A 25,590-nucleotide genomic window follows, 5' to 3' on the forward strand; every position below is an offset into this window, starting at 1 on the left:
TTATGGATGGCTTTTCTGGCTATAATCAAATTAAGATGGCCCAAGAAGACATGGAGAAGACAACATTCATAACCCCATGGGGCACCTTCTGCTACAAGGTGATGTCGTTTGGTCTGAAAAATGCCGGAGCAACATATCAACGAGCGATGGTGACTCTTTTCCATGATATGATTCATCATGAAATCGAGGTTTATGTTGATGATATGATTGCCAAATCTTAGACGGAAGAAGAACATTTGGTGAATTTGTAGAAATTATTTGAGCGTTTGAGAAAATTCAAGCTGAGGCTTAATCCGAACAAGTGTACTTTTGGGGTGAGATCTGGAAAATTACTGGGTTTTATTGTTAGTGAAAAAGGGATCGAGGTGGATCCGGCCAAAGTGAAAGCGATACAGGAAATGCCTGAGCCAAGAACAGAGAAACAAGTCTGTGGTTTCTTAGGGAGGTTGAACTACATTGCAAGGTTCATCTCTCACCTAACAGCCACGTGCGAGCCAATATTCAAATTGCTGAGAAAAGATCAGGCTATCAGGTGGAATGATGATTTCCAAAGGGCTTTTGAGAAGATAAAAGAGTATTTGCAGAATCCTCCTATCCTTATGCCTCCGGTCCCAGGGAGACCGCTGATTATGTACTAGACAATTCCATGGGTTGTGTTCTCGGTCAACACGACGAGACAGGTAGGAAAGAGCATGCCATCTACTACCTGAGTAAGAAATTCACATATTGCGAGTCGAGATACTCGATGCTTGAAAAGACATGTTGTGCACTTGCATGGGCTGCTAAGCGTTTGAGACAATACATGCTGTCTCACGCAACCTTACTGATCTCCAAGATGGATCCAGTCAAATACATATTCGAGAATCCAACTCTCACCGGAAGGGTTGCTCGTTGGAAAATGGTACTGACAGAGTACGATATCCAGTATACATCCCAGAAAGCCATCAAAGGGAGTATTCTGTGAGACTATCTTGTTCAGCAGCCGATTGATGATTATGAGTTGATGAAGTTTGATTTTCCAGATGAAGACATCATGTTCCTCAAGATGAAAGACTGTGAAGAGCCAGTTGTTAAGGAGGGACCTGATCCAGACGAAAAGTGGACTTTGTTGTTTGATGGGGCTGTCAATGCTAGAGGAAGTGGAATTGGAGCTGTCATTACTACTCCGAAAGGTGCCCACATGCCTTTCACCGCTCGTCTGACTTTTGAGTGCACAAATAATGAAGCTGAGTATGAAGCCTGTATCTTGGGTATTGAGCAAGCCATTGATTTGAGAATCAAGACTCTGGACATCTTCGGAGATTCAGCTCTAGTGATCAATCAAGTGAATGGTGTTTGGAACACCCTCCAGCCCAATCTGGTCCCTTACAGAGATTACACGAGAAGACTATTGACTTTCTTCACAACTGTAAAGCTGTATCACATACCTCGTGATGAGAACCAGATGGCAGATGCTCTTGCCACCCTATCCTCCATGATCAACGTGATTCGGTGGAACCACGCTCCCAGGATCGATGTGATGCGCCTCGACAGGGCCGCATATGTGTTTGCTTCTGAACTGGTAGTTGACGACAAGCCCTGGTATGACGATATCAAGCGCTTTCTGAAGAATCAAGAGTACCCTGCAGGGGCATCCAACAATGATAGGAAGACTTTGAGAAGATTGGCAGGAAGTTTCTTCTTGAACAAAGACGATGTGCTGTATAAGAGGAACTTCGACATGGTTTTGCTCAGATGCGTGGATAGACACGAAGCAGACATGTTAATGCAGGAAGTTCATGAAGGCTCATTCGGTACTCATGCCGGCGGACATGCAATGGCTAAGAAATTGTTGAGAGCGGGATATTACTGGATGACCAAGGAATCTGATTGTTTCAAATATGCTCGGAAGTGTCATAAATGCCAGATTTATGCTGATAAGGTACATGTGCCGCCAAATCCTTTGAATGTGATGTCTTCGCCGTGTCCTTTTGCTATATGGGGCATCGATATGATTGGAAAGATTGAGCCGACCGCCTCCAATGGGCATCGCTTCATCCTTGTTGCCATCGACTATTTCACCAAGTGGGTCGAAGCAGCATCATTCGCGAATGTCATTAGACATGTGGTTGCCCGTTTCATCAAGAAAGAAATCATTTGTCGCTATGGGATTCCCGAAAGAATCATTTCTGATAATGGTTCTAATCTCAACAACAAAATGATGAAGGAGTTGTGCCAGCACTTCAACATTCAGCATCACAATTCTTCCCCTTACCGCCCTAAGATGAACGGTGCTGTTGAGGCGGCAAATAAGAACATAAAGAAGATTGTGCAGAAGATGGTCGTTACGCACAGAGATTGGCATGAGATGCTACCCTTCGCCTTGCATGGGTACCGTACTTCAGTACGTACATCGACCGGGGCAACCCCTTACTCCCTTGTGTATGGTATGGAAGCAGTCCTACCTGTTGAAGTGAAGATTCCTTCTCTAAGAGTCCTGTTGGATGTCAAGTTAGACGAAGCTGAATGGATTCAGACAAGGTTCAATGAGTTGAGTCTTATCAAAGAGAAGTGAATGGTAGCCATTTGTCATGGGCAGTTGTATCAAAGTTGGATGAAGAGAGCCTTTGATCAGAAAGTGCGTCCTCGATGCTTCCAGGTCGGAGATTTGGTGTTGAAAAGCATCCTTCCTCCTCAAACAGATCACAGGGGCAAGTGGACTCCTAACTATGATGGATCGTATATTGTCACCAAGGTTTTTGATGGTGGGGCCTTAATTCTTGCAACTATGGATGGTGAAAACTTCACTTCCCCTGTGAACTCAGACGCAGTTAAAAAATACTTCGCATAAAATAGACCCGCTGGACAGTAAAAAGAATAGTCCAGGTTAAAATGAGCATCCGGACGAACCAAGAAAATGAAAAGGTTCGGGCAAAAATTAGGGATTAAAAATGAAAAGGTCGTACACCCAGTAAGTTGAAAACCTGAAAAGGCAACTTAGGCAAAAATGGGTATTCTGGTGGATTGAAAACCCGAAAAGGGGGATCCAGGCAAAAGTTAGGGATTAAACGAATGACTGCGTTCTGAGTAGTTCTGAATCTCATCTCGTGTCAATGACTGGAAACTTTTGAAGGATAGGAAACAGTCCAATCACTCTTTTCAGAAAGCTGATCATCTGGAGGATCTTGAAGACGAGCAAGTCATAGCAGAATTGGAACCCAATAGAAATCCATTTCACATTGCCATTAGATTAATTTCTGTTTTTATCTTTTGTGCGATTACCTCTTTCCAGGGATTGCTTCCTGATGTAAATGCCTATTCAGGGGCCATTCAATCAATAAAATCATGTTATTCAGTATATCTCTGTTTTCATTTTCATTTTACTATTTTGTTTGCAAAAATGACGTCCGAATTTTTTGATAAACATTGCATCATGAAACATAAGAGCTTTACAGGTACATGCTTAATAAACATTTAAAATTACTGTAAATGTTAAGTGCTTTAGATCGTCTATTCAGAACAGGTACCCTCGGGGCATTTCCTTAAGGTTCCCAGCCGATGATCGTGAATGTTTCCCCCCAACAGTCGAAGTTGGTATCTTACCCCTGCAGAGCTGATCAGAGCATTGGATTCTTTGATCCCCACCAGGCTCTCACTGCTGTACCTCCCCCAAGCGGTTGTTTCAGAATATACACTCCCCAGTAGAGTTGACAGTGCCAGACTATATATCCCCAGCGGAGTTGACAGTGTCAGCCTGTATCTTCCCAGCAGAAGCGGCTGCTCCTCAGGGTTCGATGCTAGATCGATGATCTCGACACCAGATCCATGGTCTTTTTCCTTGAAGCAGAATCTCGGTACCGTATCGGTGTTCGCTTCCCCTGCTAAGTCGTCTCTCTCGCAAATTATGGTTGCCAGAACCACTATCGCTTTCCCCCAACAGCAGGTTTTCAGTGCTGTTCTCTCCCTAGTCAGAGTCTCGGTATTTCGTCATTGCTAGAACACCGTGTGGCGGGTCATTTCCCCACAGAGTTCTTTGCACTGTGCATCTCCAACAGCCTTGTCAGAGTCCAGAATATGGTGATCATTTCCCCAACAGATTCCCTTGCCTCGGCTTGGTATTCTACCCAGCATTTCGCATCCCTGCATGTAGAATCATATTGCATTGCATCCTCCCAAATCACGTAGCATTTCCATTTGCATGGGGAATTACGCCATTGAAAAATTCAAACATACGCATGTAAGCATAAAACATTCTCGGTATCCCAAGTGATAAGCTAGAAGTTGTTTCCAGTATTCAGACTGAAGATTGTTCATGACTTACCTTTATTATCCCCAGTAAGTGTCATTGGCCCATGCGCCGCCTCTATTATCTTTCCCTATTTCTGCCGATGCTGACAGGCATGAAGTTTCCAGTATTCAGACCAAAGTGGCATTCAGGCCAGTTTCCGGTATTCAGACCGAAGTGCCGTTCAGGCCAGTTTTCCGATGTTCAGATCGAAGAAGTTTCCGACGTTCAGGTCGATGCAACTTGCGGCATTCAGGCCAGTTTTTCGATGTTCAGATCGAAGAAGTTTCCGACGTTCAGGTCGATGCAACTTGCGGCATTCAGGCCAATTTTCCGATATTCAGATCGAAGTGGCATTCAGGCCAATTCTCCGATATTCAGATCAAAGTGGCATTCAGGCCAGTTTTCCGATGTTCAGATCGAAGAAGTTTCCGACGTTTAGGTCGATGCAACTTGTGGCATTCAGGCCAATTTTCCGATATTCAGATCGAAGTGGCATTCAGGCTAATTTTCTGATATTCAGATTGAAGTGGCGTTCAGGCCAGTTTTCCGATGTTCAGATCGAAGAAGTTTCCGACATTCAGGTCGACGCAACTTGTGGCATTCAGGCCAGCCTCTCGGTGTTCATACCGATATTAATAATCTCATATCTTTCGATGTTCAGATCGAAGTCATTTCCAGTATTCAGACTGATGAGCGGCATTCAGGCCATGGTTATTTCTGTGTTACCATTTATTTTGGTATCCAGGTTAACATTCTTTTTCGGTATTCAGACTGACTCTCACCGTACCAGACGGATTCTTCTTTCAAGACCACCTCTTTGCTGATTCTGACAGGCATTGTTACTTCACTTCACTTCAGTGCAAATTTTTGGGCTTTTATTGTATTCAATCCCTTGATACCTCGAAAGTGCGAAAGCCGCTGCTATCTTCTTTTCGGGTCTCCAGTTGATTGAATAGGGGCAGCTGTAATACCTCAAAATTTGCTCCCCTCATTCATGCATTCATTTTTAGGTCATTTAACATTTCATATTGCATTTCATCATGTCAATCGGAATTAGATCCAAGAAGCTTGAATACCATCCAAGACACTTTGTGGGTCCTATCTGGGTGATCAGTCAACACAAGGGAATGGCTTGAGATACTTCCAACATGTTCAAATGGGGTCTATTCATCAGTCAAAATGTTAATCTTGAAGGAGCAAAAGTTTGTTCATGAGCTGTCATGCTCGCTAGGCGAGAAGAATGGGTCGCCTAGCGAGTCCCAAGAAAAGCCACCAGAATCACCTACGCTCAGAGGAATTTCTTGAACTGTCATGCTCGCTAGGCAAAGCCCACGCGTTTTGAATAAATAAATAAATAAATAAATAAATATATATATATATATATATATATATATATATATATATATATATATATATAAAACGAAAAAAAAAGAAAAAATAAATAAATAAATAAATAAATAAATAAATAAATAAATAAATAAAATATAACAGAAAAATCTTGGAATTGGACCTCTCTCATTTGAGCCCACAAAGCCACGAAAATCAAGTTATAAATCCTGAAATTTCAGTAAAGGAAAGAAGAAAAAAGAAGGAGAATTGGTGAAAGCTGAAAACACTCTGAAGTTTCCTTGGAACAAAACCCTAGAGAGATTCTAACTAATTCAGAGCAACCTCCAGAGACTGAAGGGAACTCATCTACAAAGAACCAATTCTCTCTCATATAAACCCTAAGATTGTTCTGCAAAGCCAACGGTGCAATTCAATTTCAATCAATCCTCCCCAATCAGGTATGCCCTATTTCCACTACTTTATACTTTCAACCTGAAATTTCTGAATGTATGAGGTATTATGGGTGAATTTGGAAGAGTGGGTCGTTAGGTTTTGCATGTGGGCACATGTTTTAGTATGTATGTCATGCCTTGATGTGTGGATCCTTGCCCCATGACTTTGAATTTTGATACCCTTTTGATGCATGTGTTTGACAAGAGGTTTAGGCCTCCTACACTTGGTTGCTTTTTGTGAGCTCTTTTTGTGAATTTTAATGGCATGATTCATGTGGTTACATTTTGATTTGGGGCAACTCTTGATTGCACCCCATCTTGTCACTCTAACCTGTTTGTTGAGTTTTTTGTGAGGGCTCACATGACTCCTGAAAGGATAGCTTGCTTGGCATTCCAATTTATTTGTGGGATACCATTTGGAGATTTATTCCGATTACCTGTATTGACTTGCTTTCTTTGATGGTGCCAGCTCGAGAGATCTCTGGGTTTCTTATTTCTTTAGCTGTTATTACTTCGGATCTTTATCCGTGTGGTAGACCTCTTGATCCCTTTATCTTTCCCGCATTTTACCGCTTTCTTAGCTGAAAGACCTCGATAGGGGGCAATGTTTTCTTTTGTTTGTTTACTTTTGTGCCCAAGGACCTCCAAAAGGAGGCACCAGGGCTAAAGACCTCCACGAAGAGGCAATTGACGGATAAAAGGGATTAGTAATCAATCCCCCGTTATTCAATGTGTCGTTCTTTATGCTCGCACTACATGCTGATGCTTCAGAATAAAAGCCCAAGATCTTTTGTCCGATCAGTCAGTGGAGAGGGTTCCACCTTTCTGAATCCCCACTTTTTGTCATGAGCTCACCCTGTCCAGGGTTAAGAGCTATGAGGTCTTATCCTTATTACCCTTTTGATCTGCTCACCCTGACATTCAATGTCAGTGGTTAAGAGCCCATTTGATTACCTATTCGATGGCTTGTTTGTCGAGGTTGATATGACCCCTCTTGACTAAAGCCCTACCCATGTATGTTTGAGCCCCCTTGGTGGCATTTTACTTTATGCATGTTTGTTTTGTCTGGTGTGATCGTCTCCCCATAGGATTGCTAGGCTTCGTATAGTCTCTCGTTTGCATGTCAATTAAGGTAGCACTGTTCCTTCGTCTAGGACTTCCTTTTTTGCATGAGCATTCCTAAAACACAAACAAACTCATTGATTTTTCTTCTCCTAAGAACACGCTAACTCCTTCTACTACAGACGAGTAAGTCTCCAAAGGTCGAGCATCCGGTAGATTGCGTAGTAACGTCGTTCATCTAAAAAACACAACCCTTAACCCGTAGGTAGCCGAACTAAGGCTTGCTCTGATTCTCATTCCAGATGAGACACGTAGGCATAAGACGCGATGTCTTAGCGAGCACACTCCTCTTTAACCCATAGGTAGCCGAGCTACGAAGACTCTGATTCTCATATCCAGATGAGATACGTATGCAGTGGATGCGATATCCGTGCGAGTCATTTTCTTTTGACCCCCTCTTTTAGCAAATAGTACATTAGATAAACCCACACCCTTTAGACAAGAACAACAAAAGTGGATCCCGTAGAGTACTACGGATGCGTAGGGGTGCTAATACCTTCCCTTCGCATAATCGACTCCCGAACCCAAGATTTGGTTGCGAGACCTTGTCTTTTCCTTTCCCTTTTCCAGGTTTACTTCGAGCGTTTCCTTTCCCTCCTTTGGGATAAATAACGCGCGGTGGCGACTCTTCTGTCTTTTCTTTCTTGCCGGTTGTTTTTTCGCATCTCCTTTTTCAGGTTGCGACACCAATTTTTGCCTTTTTTTTAACCTTAACATTAGATGATTATTTGCTTGCTCGAACTTTGGTTCTAGGCCTTTTTGGAACTTGAGGAGGAGATGGATTTTAAGTTGAGACTTTCTTTTTCCCTTTTTGCTTCTCAAATAATTTGTTTTGAGGAGACATGTTCATGAATTGATTAAGATGAATATTTGGAGAAATGGGTTTTGAGAAATGAGAGTGAAGATGATGATTGATGAAGATGAAATGATGAGATGAATGTTTTATGATGATGTAGTGTGATGTTTATGATTTTTTCTCAATTGGGTTTTAATGGTTTGAAAACAAAATGAAAAGAGAATGAAAGTAAAAAAGTAAAACTGAATGAGATTAAAAAGTAAGTGTGACTTTTTAGTTCATTATTCGAATCAGGTTGTTTTTGTGATTCAAATCATGCATTTGAAAAATTAAGAAAATTGAGTCGTGATTCGGATCAAGTTGTAGATGTGATTCGAATCAGACTTCAGTCGCGCCCAAAACATTGAAATTTCAATTTGTTTGATTCAAATTAGACTTCCTTCATGATATGAATCGTGAAGCAAATTTTTGAAATAAAACATTTTACTGCATGAAAAAAACGTTTTAATCAAATCCAAAAATTATTTTTAGTGGTAATAAAAACTTTTAATGAGAAATACATTGAATGCAAATGATTTCTTTTAATGACATGCATGAATGTAAAGAAAAATGAGTCACTCTAATGCAGATATTTAAAATGATTTTTAATGAAAAATACATTTTGTTGTGAATGCAAAAATAAGTTTAATGCACAAGAAATCAAATGGTAATGCATGAATACTACACATGAATACAATGAGCGGGCGAAATAAAAAATAAACGGATGCATTGAATGTTTGTATGATTAGGGCATGAAATGCACGAACATATCACATACACAAGCATGCTTCAAACATATAATACATTTAGGCATTGAATAATTACAGTTGCGTACACCCAAAAAGAAATAAAGAAGGGTTGTAACGATCATACCAATTTTGACGGTCTAGGCTTAACTTGCTGCACACGAGAACAAATGGTAATCACAACTAAACATAATAAGCTAATAATATGACCAATCATATACGGATTGGATAAAAGTCCTCCTGCACGTATACAGATTATGAATAGACTCTAATTTATTAGGCTTCAGATAAACTTTGAATGACAATGATTTGGTTATCACTGATTAACACAACTTGCCAATCCCGAATAACTGATTCAACTCTTTGATGATTAATATCAATTCAAGGAGCATAATTTATCCTTGAATCTTTTGTAATAGTTGAAACTTCGGAGAATCATTGCTAATAGTCATAAAATTTCCTTCATCTTCTTTTTACGATAACCTTGGAAGAATAGGTCACTTAGAATATGCTTTTTGTTTCTTTTTTCATCTCACAAAACTTCTAGCATGTTGTAGTGTGAATGCATGTTCATCTTTTATTAGGATTAATCAAGAGAAAACTTCAAGACATAATGTCAGGTTTTCGATTACTCTGCACATACCTCAAAATATTGTCAGTTTAATCCTTAATGAATAAAAACTTAGAGAATATCTTAATTCTAATTAATGTTTGAAGAATATTCTAGTAAGATTTTACTTTAAGTTAATCTATGTAATGCATGTAATGAAGAATCAGACATTAGTAGATCAATGTAGATTCATTCAAATTCATTAAATTACATAAGCTTCCAAACAATTAGAAAAACCCGTCTAGGATTGAAGGAATCATATCCCCAAATTTTGGAGTCGCAAGAATTTGATCAAAAAGCCCCACTCTGATACCAATTGTTAGGTGAGAATATGAACAAAAAGAGGTCTAAAAGGGCGGGGGGGGGGGGGGGGGGGTTGATTAGACCCTTTCCCTATTAGGCAATTTAGAAAACATTTCAGGTCCCATAAACAAAACTAGAGATTTTAATAAACGCATAAGCAAAAAACAAAACAAGAGAGATTAGAAGCATCTCAATGAATTAAACCAAGTGAAATAATACATGATGTTACTAAGTTCTCAATTGCTTCTCATGCGGGACAATTATAAGATAACTAAAGCCTCTTTAAGCAAAGCAATTTAAAAACTCTTCACATAGATATTCATTCATGACATAAGTGTCTTCATGATAATTTAATAAGATTGAAACACTACAAACCTACACTTATACATAAAATCTCAATAAGCAAAGTCTAACTTATGTGGTATACAATCTATTCGATTATGCAATATATGCAATAACGATATAATGGATGCTAGTAAAATAAATAAGTTAATGGCAAAAGAAAAGATGCACAAAGATAATTAATCACTAGAAAATAATCACGATCTTCCACTATTTTGATAAGTTTGATACAACCATTTTGGTTACAACAAACTATCACACGATAATTCAATATGTTGATGCAGATACTCAAACTGCTAATAAGAATAAGATCTCTAAAAGATCTTGATCCAATAACCATTATATCCACAATAACCTTCTGCAAATATTTGTGTGTGATAATCCATATGATCCCAATGATTTCTTGTCTGAGCGATTGTCATTAACTAAGGGTTTTCTTGAAAAAATCCCAAGTTTCTCTGTGAGCAATCTTTTTCTAACGCCACCAAAGAAGGGCAACTTCCAACTCTGCCTTACGGAATGTTGATAATTGATCTCGCCAAGCTCTTCCTTGGAGTATATTGAAAAACTCTCTTCTTGAGTGATAATAAAAAAGACCAAACTGCATTCAAGAAATGATACATGTACCTGTTACAAACAACAAACTCCATACAAAAATATTAGATACCCTAATGTACCACCAAACTTCTTCAACACTCAATCTTTAGAGATGAAGGTCCTCAACAATGAAAGAGACTAAGGATGAAGATGATGAACAATGACAGAATATCTCACAAATAATCTAAAAGCACACGATGTTAGTTAAGGGATTAAATAAATTTGAATAAAAAACACACATAAGGTTCTCTCAAATTTCTAGGTGAATGAGTCTTGGTTCTTAATTTCTATCATGAGCTTGATTAATCATGATGAACACACAAGATTAATCAACTCACTCTCTCTAATTCACAAGCAACAACAACAAAATTGCACAAGAACATGGTGCAACAAAAAGAAGTGGATTTGACATGAATTACACTCAAGAAGTTTTTCTAGAGAAGAAGAGAAAGGGTTAATGGTGCTAGGTACACTAAAAAGAGAAGATAAATTATCTTTTGTCTCTGTGGGTTTTCTACCCACATGTTTCACACCCTTGTTTTTACCAAAGAAACAACTTATTTAAATCTAAGGTGGAAAAATTGGATTTTGTAAAGTCATGATTCGAGTCAAGAGGAAATCATGATTCAAATCTCATGAAAAACATGTTTCAAATCAATAAGAGCAAAGCCCAAATATGAATTTATCAAGACACATGATTCGACTCATGGATAACACATGATTCGAGTCACAAGAGTGTGTGATTCAAATCAATTTTGTTTTATGATTCGAATCAAGCGGCCCAGAAGTAAATCCCAAATTTTTATAAGTTTATGATTCGACTCACTTATATAACATGATTTGAATCAAACAGTCAACATCTTGATTTTAAGAGTTCTAACTTGTGGTTCAAGCTAAGTTTGATGAAACGATAAAAGAGCAACTTGCTAGGCTAAAAAAGAAACATTACCAAGGAATTAAACTCTATAAATATTTAAATATTGAAAGGTCTTAATGCTACATTTGCTAAATATCCAAAGGATAACAATAGAACTCGAATGCAAATAAAATACAAACACACGAATATTAAATGATGAACAAATTACAAATACACAATCATACTTAAATCACTACACTCAAAATAGCAAAAACATCAAAACAAGTAAACGATACCATATGATAACGTGACTACACTTTCAGTCTCCCCCTTTTTGATGTTTGGCAAATTTGGAGATACTATTGTTGATCTATCTATTTGAGCGTTATTTGAAATGTGATGCATGAAGTGAATCTGGCGAGTTACCTTAGTGTTCATGTGATTAGCATACAAAACTTCTTTTGAGTTGTAAAAGCTATAAAGCTTCCCCTGTATTAAATACTTAATGCACGTAAATATTGACAATATCTCGTACCTTCTCCTCCTTTGACAAATATCAGAATGAGAGAAAAGATAGAAAGAAAACATACGCCAAAACAATTGAATCCAAGATAATACGAATGCCAAAACTAGAATGTCATACTTAGTGAATTTAAACAAGCACCAAACAAATCACATACGTAACAAATTATCGCAAACACATAATTTAATGAAAACATCAAGAAAACGATAACATAATGAGAATCACAAAGATATCATCATATATACGTGACTAAAAGACTTGTCAAAAGATACATAATCCGAAATGTAGTTTAAGATCATAAAATAGACAGATAATCCAAAAATATCATAAATATCTAGAAAGTAGATGCTATGTCATGAAATGCAAAAAAAAATATTATCAAGGAATTAAACTCTCTAAATATATTGAATATAGAGGGGTCTTAATGGTACATTTGCTAAATAGCCGAAGCGATTACAATAAAACACAAATGTGAATAAAATACAAATACATGAATATTAAATGATGAATAAATTAAAAATACGCAATCATACTAAAATAACTACACTCAAATTAACAAAAACATTAAAACAAGTAAACAATACCATGCAATAACGTAGTCACTTTCATTTACATGGACAAATTTAAGATAACTCGATAAAAAAATTGTCAATAAAGTATAACATAAATAATAAATTTGTAAGTTTAGACACTTCCACAATTGCAAAATTGACTTCAAAATATGAGTGGGGGATCAAAATTAAAATAAAAATAAAAATTAAAGGACCAAATATTGTTTGTAAAATGTCAAAACATTGTTTTTTGGAAATAGATGAACTAAAGTTGTATTTAAACCAAATAAATAAAGGTTGTTTAAGTGTAATGATATAAAGTTATTGGTGAGATCCACTAAATATTTTTTTCTTGAAGTAGTAGTTCAATTAAATTAGTGGATATTTAATATTTAAGACAAGGGTGAAGGCTTGAGTGTACCAAGAGAAGGAATTGAGGGTTGCGGGAATTCCAAATCCAGAAGGTTTGATATGTCAAAGTTAATATTATTTATTTTTAAAAAAAATCAATCAAATCAATAAAGATTGTCCTTAGAGGATGAACAATGAAGATTATGTTCATATTATGGGTACCTATATTGAAGATATTTATTAAAGTGATGATGTACTAGTGGTGTCGAGTTTAAAGACTGCAAAGAGGTAGATCATAGACACGGGATTCTATTATCATTGGTGCCAAAGGAAAGAACTTTGAAACTTTAAAGATGGAAGAAGGTGGAGTCATTTAACTGAGTGACAATAAGGCTTGTAAGGTTAATGGTATGTGTAAAAATGGAGTATACAATAATAATAATAATAATAATAATAATAATAATAATAATAATAATAATAATAATAATAATAATAATAATAATAATATACCGAAACAATGATTTATATTTAACAATTTTATTCACCTAAGCGCAGTAACTAATTATAACGAGAAATTTTTTATATGCAAAAAATACTAAACTAGTGGTAACACTTACTTTCATCGGTGAATCACCAGACCAAACCTGCAAAATACCGGCTTTCGCAGTGTAAATATTAAGTTTACAAATTCTTTTACAAGTTGAAAATATTTTATCAATTAATTTACATATTCTTTTTTTTCTCTTTAAATTAAAGGTTTTAATATCAAGGTCGGATACCGTTTCCACCCTTTCAGTGCGTAACGGTATCTCGGCACTTCTACTTTCGTAGCAAGATTTTTATTTTCAAAATGGAGGTTACTAAAAAACACTTTAATTCTCGTTAAGATTAAATAAGTAAGCACTTTACGTAAATTAAATCGGTGAAATACTCAACATGTTTCGGATCCTAAAATAGACTACTCAGACATGATAAATAAACATACACATCATACATATAAAAAATTCATAATTAAAAATAGTGAAGAATAAAATCTGGGAATAATAGAAACTGAATTTGATATAAAATATGCTTTGAAGGGAGATTTTGATCCAACTACAGCAGTGCATAATTGTATAAACAACAGCAGAAAATAACTTGAAAACTTGCAGAATACTAAGTTGCATAAAAACTCCATTGCATAATTTTATGCTGAATTTAAATGTAAATATAGTGCAAATAAGCTTGGATGCTATTATAATGGATTAAAAGTCTATAGAGAGAGAAATTTGCACTCGTAAAGTCATAGAAATCGTGTGAAATCATGGGCAAAACATGGAGAAAATGGGGTTGACTGCAATAAAAAAATGCAGAAAAATGGGGCATGGAGGTCATGACGGGCGTCATGGTGCATGACGGGCGTCATGGTGCATGACGGGCGTCATGGTGCATAACGGCTTGCCTATCATGATGTGAAGTTTGAGTTCTGGATCCAAGATCCATGAAAGGTTTCAACGTGGCTGACAGTCTATCTGTCATGGTCTTCTAAGGCTCTCGCCTCTTCCTTTCCTCTAGGAACCATGACAGCTAGCTCCTTCTGAAGCATGACAGGCATCACGGTGTCCGTCAGAACATACATTTTTGTATTTTTATTTCTTTTTCCCCTTTTTTTTCCGTAATCATTGTTGATCATTAGTGTCTGCAATGCAAAGTAAAAATCCATCTTATTGAAATAAAAGGAACGTAAAATGACACTAAAAATTACTAAAATTGAGTTAATTATTATGGTAAAAACGCTTGTTATCAAACTCCCCCCCACTTGAACCATTGCTTGCTCTCAAGCAAGTTAGCTTATATAACATGAATTCAAATGCAACAACACTTATGAAAAGAGCCTATGGAAAATACTAAAACAAATACTCATACGTGATCCCTAATTTGGGTCGGCTAAAGATAAATTCTTTTGGTACTCAAGTTAACACCAAAGGTATTGTAACAACATAAACCTCGAATTACGGACTAAAGACTCCTGCCTAAAATATCAATTCAAACCACGACCTTGTACCTAAGTTTTGTTATCCAATTTTTTCATCTCCTTTCATTCAGGACAATCACATTAAGGTAATATATATAAAGACAATCACCGCACATACGTAAGGAAGAACCAAAGAATTTTCGTTTCATTATTTATTCATGGTGGCATATTGATTTTTGATCATAAGCTTACACTAAATATGGTTTTCTTATTTTTTTTTGTGGACATTGAGGTTCAACCACCGTTGGGTTAAGTAACTGGGTGAAAGTTACCAAATTTAGTAGGTGCAATTGCCTTTTACTGTCATTTTTCATTTTTCTTTCAAAATTTTCTTGGCTAACCAAACTTTGTGTGTGAATGAAAAGTATGTCTGACTGTATAAATAAACTACTCAGTGATTACTTCAAAAAGGACCTAGAGATTATGATACAAGGCAACTTTAAATTGATATCCAATTTGGGAGGCTTTAGGTGTTGGGACAATAGCGATTTATTAAAAAATTTCCGATGTCCTTGACCTTAACCTTTCCTCATTTGGAATCGATATATTTTCTTAGTTCAATACTAGTCATAAGATTTTTTTTTAAATTTTTTTAAGTCAGTTCAAGATATGAGCAAGCAGACAACACAAGCAGAAATCACACACATAAATGACTCGACAACACATGAAAATGACTCAAACTAATTAACAATTAAATTGCAGAAAGCATGAAGTCCTAAACTAGAAAGTAGGGAAATCCTAGACTAAAAAACATTAAATCTAACTAAAAAACGGGAAATTCCTCCGCACACTTAAATCACATGTTTTCCTTATTGTTAAAAGATAAAAGCAAGAGAAAGGAAAGATAGTACCGAGGCGAGATCAATCGTAATCAGAGTCACCAGGAGGCATGCATGTGTGTCTGATCATCCATGAATGCATACTCCCGATCAAATAATGGTTGAGGCGCTCTCGATAATCCCTTTCAACCTCCCTATCATTGTGTGCTTGCTGCTCAGGTCATAAGTTTGCTACTTCATGTTGGAGAGCATTAAGCCCATACTTGACACTGCTCTGATAATCATACGTGGTACGTAGAAGAAAATTATAATGCATATGGGGAGGGGTTGGTTGTGATGTTATTGTGGAGGAAGAGACTCAGGTTGGTGTGGTTGAGGGGATGAGGATAAACATGGGTAATATGGGGACAGTGACAAATGGGGATGAGATAGCTGCTCTCTCCGGTCCATCTCCATATTAGTGTCCACAACACCCCCATCAACATCAGAGCGGACATTAGTACCCATTCGATATAGCCAGTTCTCCACATCTTCTACGTTGATGATTGTCGGGTTCAACAACACCATATTTTTTATGCTTTTGTTTATGATCATTAGGACATCTTTTTCCCGACCTTTTATTTTAATCAGCTTCTTCGCCAGACAAGAGGTCAAGTCTAGCACGGTGCTACTTACAATAGATTACATCTGGCTAATCTCAACACTGAGGCCGAATATCGTAACTATGGAGGTAATAAACCCTTCAATCACAATATCTCATGTCTTCGCTCTGACCATTTTTTCCATGTGTGGGAGCATATATGACGTGGTGTGGACAAGGCGTGAATGAAGAACACATTTACTAATGTAAAGTTATTTCATATAAACATTACCGATACAATCACCTCAACTAAAGACAGTGTGCACAAGGATTTTTTTTTTTGGAAATAATGGATGGACAGGTTGTGAATGCAAGAAGACTTTTCTGGTCCATGTTATGGGAGAATCTCCCGGTCAGCCGCTGATAGAATGCGCTAAAATCAACCCTCTATAGGGACCCCTTGGGCGGCCCTAGAGGCTATGTGGAAGTGTAACAATTCCCCTATTTCCTTCTGGTTATACTAAAATTCTTGATTAAATAATCTAAAGGTAGTCGTAATGAAATGCTACCTAGTTCTCATAGCATACATGTATTTAAAAGAATTGAGAAATTCAAGCGTGAGCCCCTCGTACGTTTAATGTTGTAAAGTCAAAAAATGACTCCAATCAATTTGGTTGAACATCTAGTTAACACTATCAAGCAAACCTCGAGCTCTAAAGAAATATTTGTTATCATGCCTAATAGGCGTTATATGCCTCTAAGCAAGCTTTTCGAACCACACCCGCTGTCCCTCGTCTGTGAACTATATTCCCAGATAATCAACGACAACATTTCTCCTTGGAGGCATGTTGAAATGGTTTTTGATTTTTTGGTATCATGATGGTGATGATTTTTGGATGTTTAAAATGGTGGTGGTGGTATAAGATTTTTCTATTTTGAGGAATATCGTGATTTTATGAAGGTTTATTGATGAGTGGATGTGGTTTTGTTTTTAGTTTTCATGGAAATGGAGGTGAAGGTTTTATGTTAATGCAACTTTTGTTTGTGTGAGAAGGATGAAGTTGAATGAGTGGGGGGAGAAAATGATAATAATTTATATGTATACATGGTTTTTGTAAGTGAGGAGAGAGGATTTTTTGGTTTTGATGAAAAGGTGTTGATTATGATTGATGGGAGAAGAAGGCTGACCGAATTTTATCATTTCCGTGATATGAGGTTTCACACCCAGTACTGCTGACGAGCTGACCATCATCACCTCAAGCAGAAAATCCTGTTTAGAATGTGGAATTTAAAATCATGACGTCTGTCATCATAGGCTGACCGTCATCAACTCAAAGGTCACGCTTTATTTTCCACTAAGAACTTCAAATTGTGACGATTGTCAGGTGATATCGATTGTCATTATAGACCGGTTTTGAATTTTAAATGGATGACGTCCGTCATCCATGACCTATCTGCCTTCCTCCTTACTTAGCTCACCGAATGCTTAAATTTCTGACTCTTTTCAACAACAATTGATCTCTTTTATTTTCCTAAATTAATTAATAAAAACATGAATGAAAAACTTGTGGGTTGCCTCCCACATTGCACTTTGTTTAAATTTGTTTAGCTTAAATTTTCAGTTCTACGACTACTAATGGGGTTCCTTCAAAGTGAAGCAAGCGCCCCTTTCAATGTTCTCTCTAGTAACATAATGCTTGAGCCTCTGCCCATTCATTATAAATGGTCCAATTGTTGTACTCCAAACTTCCACCGCTTCTTACAACATTACTCTTTTCACATGAAATGGTCTCGACCACCGTGAAAAGAGTTTCCCAAGAAATCACTTCAACCTGGAATTAAATAATAATACAAGTTCTCCCTCATGAAATTCTCTCATGATGATGCGCTTATCATTCTAGATTTTGTCCTTTCTTTGTATAACCAGGAATTCTCATAAGCGTTGAGCCTAAGTTCTTCCAGCTCATCCAGCTCATCCAGCTACAACTTCCTTTGTTCGCTGGCAACTTTAAAATCCATATTATTGGACTAGATGATCCAATATGCTTTATCTTATAGTTCCACTAACAAATGACAAGACTTCCCATAAACATGTTTGAATGGATTTGTCCTAATGGGTGTCTTATAGACGATCATATAGGCCCAGAGTACATCGTCAAGCTTATCAGTCCAATCCTTTCTTTAGGTAGAGACAATCTTTTCTAAGACTGTCTTAATTTTTGTGTTAGCGACTTCCATCTGTATACTTGTTTGAGGATGGTAAAGGGTTGCAACTATCTTGCTAACTCCATATATCTTTAATAAGTTTTCAAACTGTCTTGAGATAAAGTGGGATCCACCATCGCTTATAACTAGCATGGGGACTCCAAACCTTGGGAAGATGATTTTCTTGAACAATTTGATAACTGCTCATGCATCATTTGTCGGCGAGGCGACAACCTCAATCCATTTTGATACGTAATCAACTCTAACAAGTATGAATTGATTACCCATGGAGGATGGGAAAGGTTCCATAAAGTCCACGTCCTATTCATAAAAGATCTCGACCTCTAGGATGTTTTTCAGTGACATTTCATTCCTTTTAGAAATTTTCCCAGTGCATTGGAACTAGTCGCACTTCATGATAAAAGTATGCACATCCTTAAAGAGGCTAGTATATTAAAAGTCAACTTGAAGAACCTTTGATATAGTCTTTGATGTACTTGCATGTCTGCCATAAGTGGAGGCATGACAATGGGCGATTACACTTTCCATCTCCTCTTTGAGGATGCATCGTCAAAAGATACCTTCAGCGCCTCACTTGAATTTTAGGGGCTCATCCTAGTAGAATTATTTTAAATCATGAGAAAAATTCTTCTTGTGTTGGTAATCCATGTCAGGAGGCAAGACTCCAGTTGTGCGGTAGTTGATGAAGTCAACATACCACAACACTTCAGATTGTACCAGCGTAATCGACCTATCATCAAGAAAACAATCATCCAAGGGAAACTCTTCCTTTTTAAAATCAAAAAGTCTGGATAAATGATTCTTCATCATGTTCTCTATTCCCATTTTATCTCAAATATCTAAATCCAACTCTTTCAGCGTCAGAATCCACCGAATCAACCTGGGTTTCACATCCTTATTTCTCAACAGGTATCTGATAGCAACATGGTTAGTGTAAATCATAATTTTCGATCCTACTAAGTAGAACGAAATTTATCAATAACATATACTATGGCCAAAAGCTCTTTCTTAGTAGTGCATAATTTATCTGAGCTTCACCCAGAGTTCTGCTTGCATATTAGATGTGTAGCGGGGTATTCGTTACCATTGGAGATATTGACTAAATCCAAGGTAAATCATACAAGTCGAGTCGCCACCGCACTTCTATTTATCCAAAGGAATGGTTAGAAAGCGAACAAAAACCTAAAAGTTTTATCGAATCAAAAACTAGTAAAAATGTCAGAGATCTGGGTAAGGGGGTTGGTTATGCAATGGGAAGGTATTAGGAACCCAAAACATCCTAGTTACTCCTAGGGAGCCCTTTTCATACTTGTTGTAAGGTTGGTATTTTGTGAAAACTTATTTGTGCAAACATGATTGAAGGGATGAGAAAATCGTGTATGTTTATCTAATGTACTACTTATTAAAAGAAGGGTCAAAAGAAAATGACTCGCACGGACGTCGCATCCACTGCATACGTATCTCATCTGAATCTGAGAATCAGAGTCTTCGTAGCTCGGCTACCTATGGGTTAAGGAAGAGTGTGCTCGCTAAGACATCGCGTCTTATGCCTACGTATCTCATCTGGGATGAAAATCAGAGCAAAACGTAGTTCGACTAACTATGGGGTAAGGGTTGTGTTTTGGGGTGAACGACGTTACTACGCAATCTACCGGATGCTCGACCTTTGGAGACTTACTCGCCTGTAGTAGAAGGAGATAACGTGTTCTTAGGAGAAGAAAAATCAATGAGTTTGGGGTGTTTAGGGATGCTCATGCAAAAAGGAAGTCCTAGATGAAGGAACCGCGCTACCTTAAATGACATGCCACGAGAGGCTATACGAAACCTAAGAAATCGGTAACATGCGGGAAAAGTAAAGGGATCGAGAGATCTACCGTACGGATAAAGATCCGAAGTAACAACAATTAGATAAATAAGAAACCCAAAGACTCTTCCAAGCTAAACACCATCAAAGAAAGTGAGTCAGTACAGGTAATCAGAATAAACCTCCAGGTGGTATCCCACAAATAAAGTGGAACACCAGGCAAGCCATCTCTGCAAGAGTCATATGAGCCCTCACAAAACAAAACTCAACAAACAGGTTAGAGAAACAAGATAGGGTAATCAAGAGTTGCCCCCAAATCAAAATGTAACCACATGAATCATGCCATTAAAATTCACAAAAAACTCACAAAAAGCAACCAAGGGTAGGAGGCCTAAACCTCTTGTCAAATACATGCATCAAAAGGGTATCAAATTCACCAATAATACCTCATACATTCAGAGCATTCAAATTAAAAGCATAAAGTAATGGGAATAAGGAAAACCTGACTGGAGAGATCGAATGAAATTGAATTGCCCGGTTGAGTTTGCAAAGCAATCTGAGGGTTTATATGAGAGGGAATTGGTTCTTTGCCGATGAGTTCCCTTCAGTCTCTGGAGGTTGCTATGAACTCTGTTAGCTCTTCTCTCACTATCTTTTTCCCTGCCATGGTAATAGGAATAGAATTGAATTTTGTTTCACTGAAACTCTGAATTTATAACCTGATTTTTGTGGACCCGTGGGCTCAAATGAGAGCGGCCCAAGTCCAAAATTTTTCTGTTATATTTTATTTATTTATTTATTTATTTATCGTTTTTTTTTCGTTTTTTTTAATATTTTTTTTAAACACGTGGGCTTCGCCTAGCGAGCATGACAGTTCAAGAAATTCCTCTGAGCGTAGGTGATTCTGGTGGTTTTTCTTGGGACTCGCTAGGCGACCCATTCTGCTCGCCTAGCGAGCATGACAACTCATGAACAAACTTTTGCTCCTTCAAGATTAACATTTTGACCGACGAATAGACCCCATTTGAGCCTGTTGGAAGTATCTCAAGCCATTCCCTTGTGTTGACTGATCATCTAAATAGAACCCACAAAGTGTCTTGGATGACACTCAAGCTTTAAACAAAAGATGTTAGTGACACATTTTTGTGCTTTTGGTTAGTAAACAAAAGTAAGAGAAACAATGATGTATAATTCAAGCATGCTTGGTGATCTCAAACCAATCACAAGGAGTCCCACCCAAAGGCAAAAGGAACCAAGATGCTAAAGATCCTTGAGGCTATGCAAATGCGATGTTATGATGCCATGGGGGATCTTAGGGTCAAAATTGGGGTCTTACAAGATGGCGTGCATCTTTTTGTCCTTTCGATGTCTAGTACAAGTTTGATTGCATAATCGCTTGCATCAAACATAATTTCGAATGGAATGTTAAAATCCAGATGTTGCATTATTGGAGCATAAATTAGTCCGCACTTTAGTGCATGGAAGGACTTAAGGTAGTGCGCATCAATGTTGAATTCAACATCCTTCATAAGCAGACCAGTTAGGGATTGTAATATCTTGGAGAAGTTTATAATGAATTGCCATTAAAAACTAAAAACCATCATGTCCTGGGAAACTTCAGACTTCTCTCATCATGGTGGTTGGCATTAACTTTTATATCACCTCAATCTTGGCTTTTTCAACATCTATCCCTTGTTCGGACACCAAAATGTCTGAGGACTATCCTCTTGTTCACCATGAAGTAACATTTGTCCTAATTCAATACCAGGTTGACTTTCACGCATTTCTCCACCAGTCTTTCCAAATTAGCTAAAAAATCCTCAAAGCTCGACTCGCACACCATAAAATCATCCATAAAGACCACTATGATATCCTCTAGGAATTTAGAGAAGATTGACATTATGCACCTTTGAAAATTTGCAGGCGCTTCATAACCCAAATCATTCTCCGATAGGCAAATGTACCACAAGAGCAGATGAAAACGGTCTTTCTTGATCGCTCAGGTGAATAGGGATCTGGAAGAATCCCGAGTAACTATCGAGATAGTAGAAATAAGAATGCTTGGATTTACACTCAAGCATTTGGTCTATGAATATGAGCGGGAAGTGGTCCTTGCTCGCGACCTTAATTTTTTTTCTATAATCTATGCACATGCGCCACCTTGTTATTATTGGTGTGGCTACATACTCACCCTTCTCCTTCTTAACTATAACGATTCCTCGCTTCTTGGGCACTACTTGCACTAGGCTAACCCATTTTCTATCTGAGATAGGGTATATGATCCCAACATGTAGAAGTTTTAGTACTTCCTTATTAACCACCTTACTCATGTATGGGTTCAACCTTCTTTGATGTTCTCTCGAGGGTTTGTAATCCTCTTCGAGAAATATCTTGTGCATACACACAAAGAAGTACTAATTCCTTTAAGGTAATTAATTGTGTACCCTATTGCTTTAGGGTACATGTTTAAAATAGCAAGCAGTCACTTGGTCTTATTCTTTCCTAGGCCAACATTTACTATGATCAGATGGTTTGACTCGCTATCTAAGAATTCATACATAAGGTTATGGGGAAACAATTTCAACTCTATATTTGGCTGCTCTTATTTTTGCATGGGGGTAGCTTAAAAGGAGAATCATTTGTTCTAGTTGGTTGGATTTTCACCCAATGAGCTTTCATGTATCCCAGCTTCGCTATCCTCATTGCTTTTGGCCAGAGAAGCATCCAACTTATCTATTGGAGGTGGTTCTGATGAGTACTCCTTGATGCATTCATCTATGATGTCTACTAATAAGAAAGAATCATTAATGGATGGGTTTTTCATGATCTTCGATTAGAGGAATTCTATTTTCTCATCTCTTACCTCAAAGACGAGTTTTCTTCTCTTGACATCAATTATAGCGCTAGCAGTGGCTAAAAAGGGCATTCCTAGGGGATAGGAATATGAACATCTTCATTTATGTCCATAACCACAAAATAAGTGGGAATGTACAGTTGGTCGATTCTCAAAGGAACATTTTCAAGTATTCCTACTAGTTACTTCATATATTGATCAAATAACTTTAAGGACATCTATTTAGGTTTTAGCCTACCTAGACAGAGTCTCCCACAGATGGATAGAGTCATCAGACTAACGCTTGCGCCAAGGTTACATAGGTATTTGTCGATGACATGGATACTAATAACGCAGGGAATTGAGAAGCTCTTTGGATATTTTAGCTTAGGCGCCATCTTGTTTTTTATAATAGCACTAGAATCCTTGGTGAGTGCCATAATACCATCATCATTAATCTTCCTCTTATTTGCTAGAATCTCCTTCAAGAATTTTGCATACGAGGGCATTTGAGCTATGGCTTCGGTGAATGGAATGTTAATATGAAGCCTTTTCAAGATCTTAACAAACTTTTTGAATTGTTCCTTAATTCCCACTTATGTGAATCTTTGAGCAAACAAAATTGGGGGCTTATTAGGAGGAGGTGACACGTACGACTCTTATTTATCTTCCTCAACCACTTCATTTTCATTAGGGATTTGCTCGCTCTCTTTCTCAATTGGTAATATTTCACTCTCAATGTCATTCTCTTTACCCCTCTTATTAGCAATGACTTCTAGTTCTTTTCCGCTTCACAACCTATCATTCAAATTTCCTTTTGGGTTTGGTTGAGGCTATCCTGGAAATTTTCTAGCAGAGGGCGGCCGTAGACGCTTGCTGTTGGGCTACTTGGGAAATATGCATTTCCAACATTTTGTTGAGTGGCCATGGCTTAAACCTTATTTGCTAGTTGCTTTATCATCCCATTAGTGTGGATATTCTGATTTAAGAATCTTCATCTTGCCGACTTTGGTCATAATGAAGTTCTCTATCTTCGGTTTAAGGTTTGTCTTTTCGGGAGCACTGAGGGCTCCTTTTTGGTCTTGAAATCTTGGTAGAACTGCAGGTGCATGACTGGGAGAAAACATAAGATTATTGTTCTAATATGAATAATTAGGATGATTCCTCTAACCAATATTATATGTGTTGGAGTATGGGTTCCCTTGTTGGCCATAGTTGGCCAGGTCGGGAACTAGTTCAACTAACAATTTGCATTCAGCACTGGTGTGGCCAAACACTCCACAAATTTCACAATTGGGGGTTACAGAAGTTGCCGTAGCAGCAGGGGTGATGCTCAAGTTATCTAACTTTTGGTACAACACATCCACTTTCGCGGTCATGTCATTGAAGTTACTAACTTCATACAATCTGCCTCTCAGTTGAGTTTACTCAACGGGAATGTGTTCTCTCTCCCACCGGTAATAATTTTGATCCATATATTCTATGAGCATGTAGGTTTCATTGAATGTCTTATTCATAAGAGCCCCCCCCCCCCCCCCCCCCCCCCGATTACGACATCTATGGTTATTCTCGTGTTGTAGTGTAGACCATTGTAGAAGGTGTGAATTATAAACCACTTTTTTAATCTGTGATGTGGCATGCTCTAATTAGATCCTTAAATCTCTCTCAAGCTTCGAAGAGATATTCATTGTCCGTCTTCCTAAAGCAGGTAATATGGTTCCTAAGTTGTGTCGTCTTTCTTGGCGGGAAATATCTAACGAGGAACGCTTTCTTAAGCCCATTCCATGTCGTAATAAAATTAGACGTGAGGTTTTATATCCACGATATGGCTCTTTCCCTAAGGGAGAATGGGAATAAATGTAGTCTAATGGCTTCAAGATCAACACCATTGCTCTTAAGCATATCATAGAATTATACACAGATAGATAGGTGCAAGTTTGGGTCCTCCGTTGGGTTTCTAGAGAGTAGGTTTTGTTGCACTATCTGCAATAGAGAGGGCTTTAATTTGAAATTATTCTCTGTTATGGTTAGGAAAACAATGCTTGAATGAGGTTCTTTCTCAGAGGACATAACGAAATCCAAGAGCGGTGATTGATCGATCTTTGCCATCTCTCTTTGAATATGATGTAATCGACATCTTACATGAATGTAAAGCTCAATTTAGTTAATCGGCTGGGTGATATTCCCGATACTTCGGGTTGTTCGGATACAACCGAAAGTGGGGAAAAATAAAACAGGAAATATTTTCCTTAGTTTATACGGTGAAACAATAGAATTACAATATTGAAAACTTTGGTCCCTGACAACTGCGTAAAAAACTTGATAGGCCGCAAGTATACGACTATATAAATGGTGTATAAAAGATATCATATCCATGAAGACCAAATTACAAGTACCTTTATCTATTTCTTCTAGGTGTATCTAAGGCTTATGCAAAAAACTTGCTTTTGTGCGAAAATGTAAATAATGG

At 37.6% G+C, this 25,590-nt stretch overlaps 1 non-coding gene across 1 annotated transcript; it reads left to right on the forward strand.

Annotated features, from left to right (window-relative positions):
* The first annotated feature begins 24,742 nt into the window (after positions 1 to 24,742).
* Positions 24,743 to 24,848, forward strand: LOC127109381 (small nucleolar RNA R71). Its single transcript, XR_007796684.1, has one exon. It is a non-coding gene; the product is annotated as a small nucleolar RNA R71 (small nucleolar RNA).
* The last annotated feature ends 742 nt before the right edge of the window (positions 24,849 to 25,590 follow it).

This window comes from Lathyrus oleraceus, chromosome 7 (genome assembly GCF_024323335.1).
Source record: "Lathyrus oleraceus cultivar Zhongwan6 chromosome 7, CAAS_Psat_ZW6_1.0, whole genome shotgun sequence".
Taxonomy (NCBI): domain Eukaryota; kingdom Viridiplantae; phylum Streptophyta; class Magnoliopsida; order Fabales; family Fabaceae; genus Lathyrus; species Lathyrus oleraceus.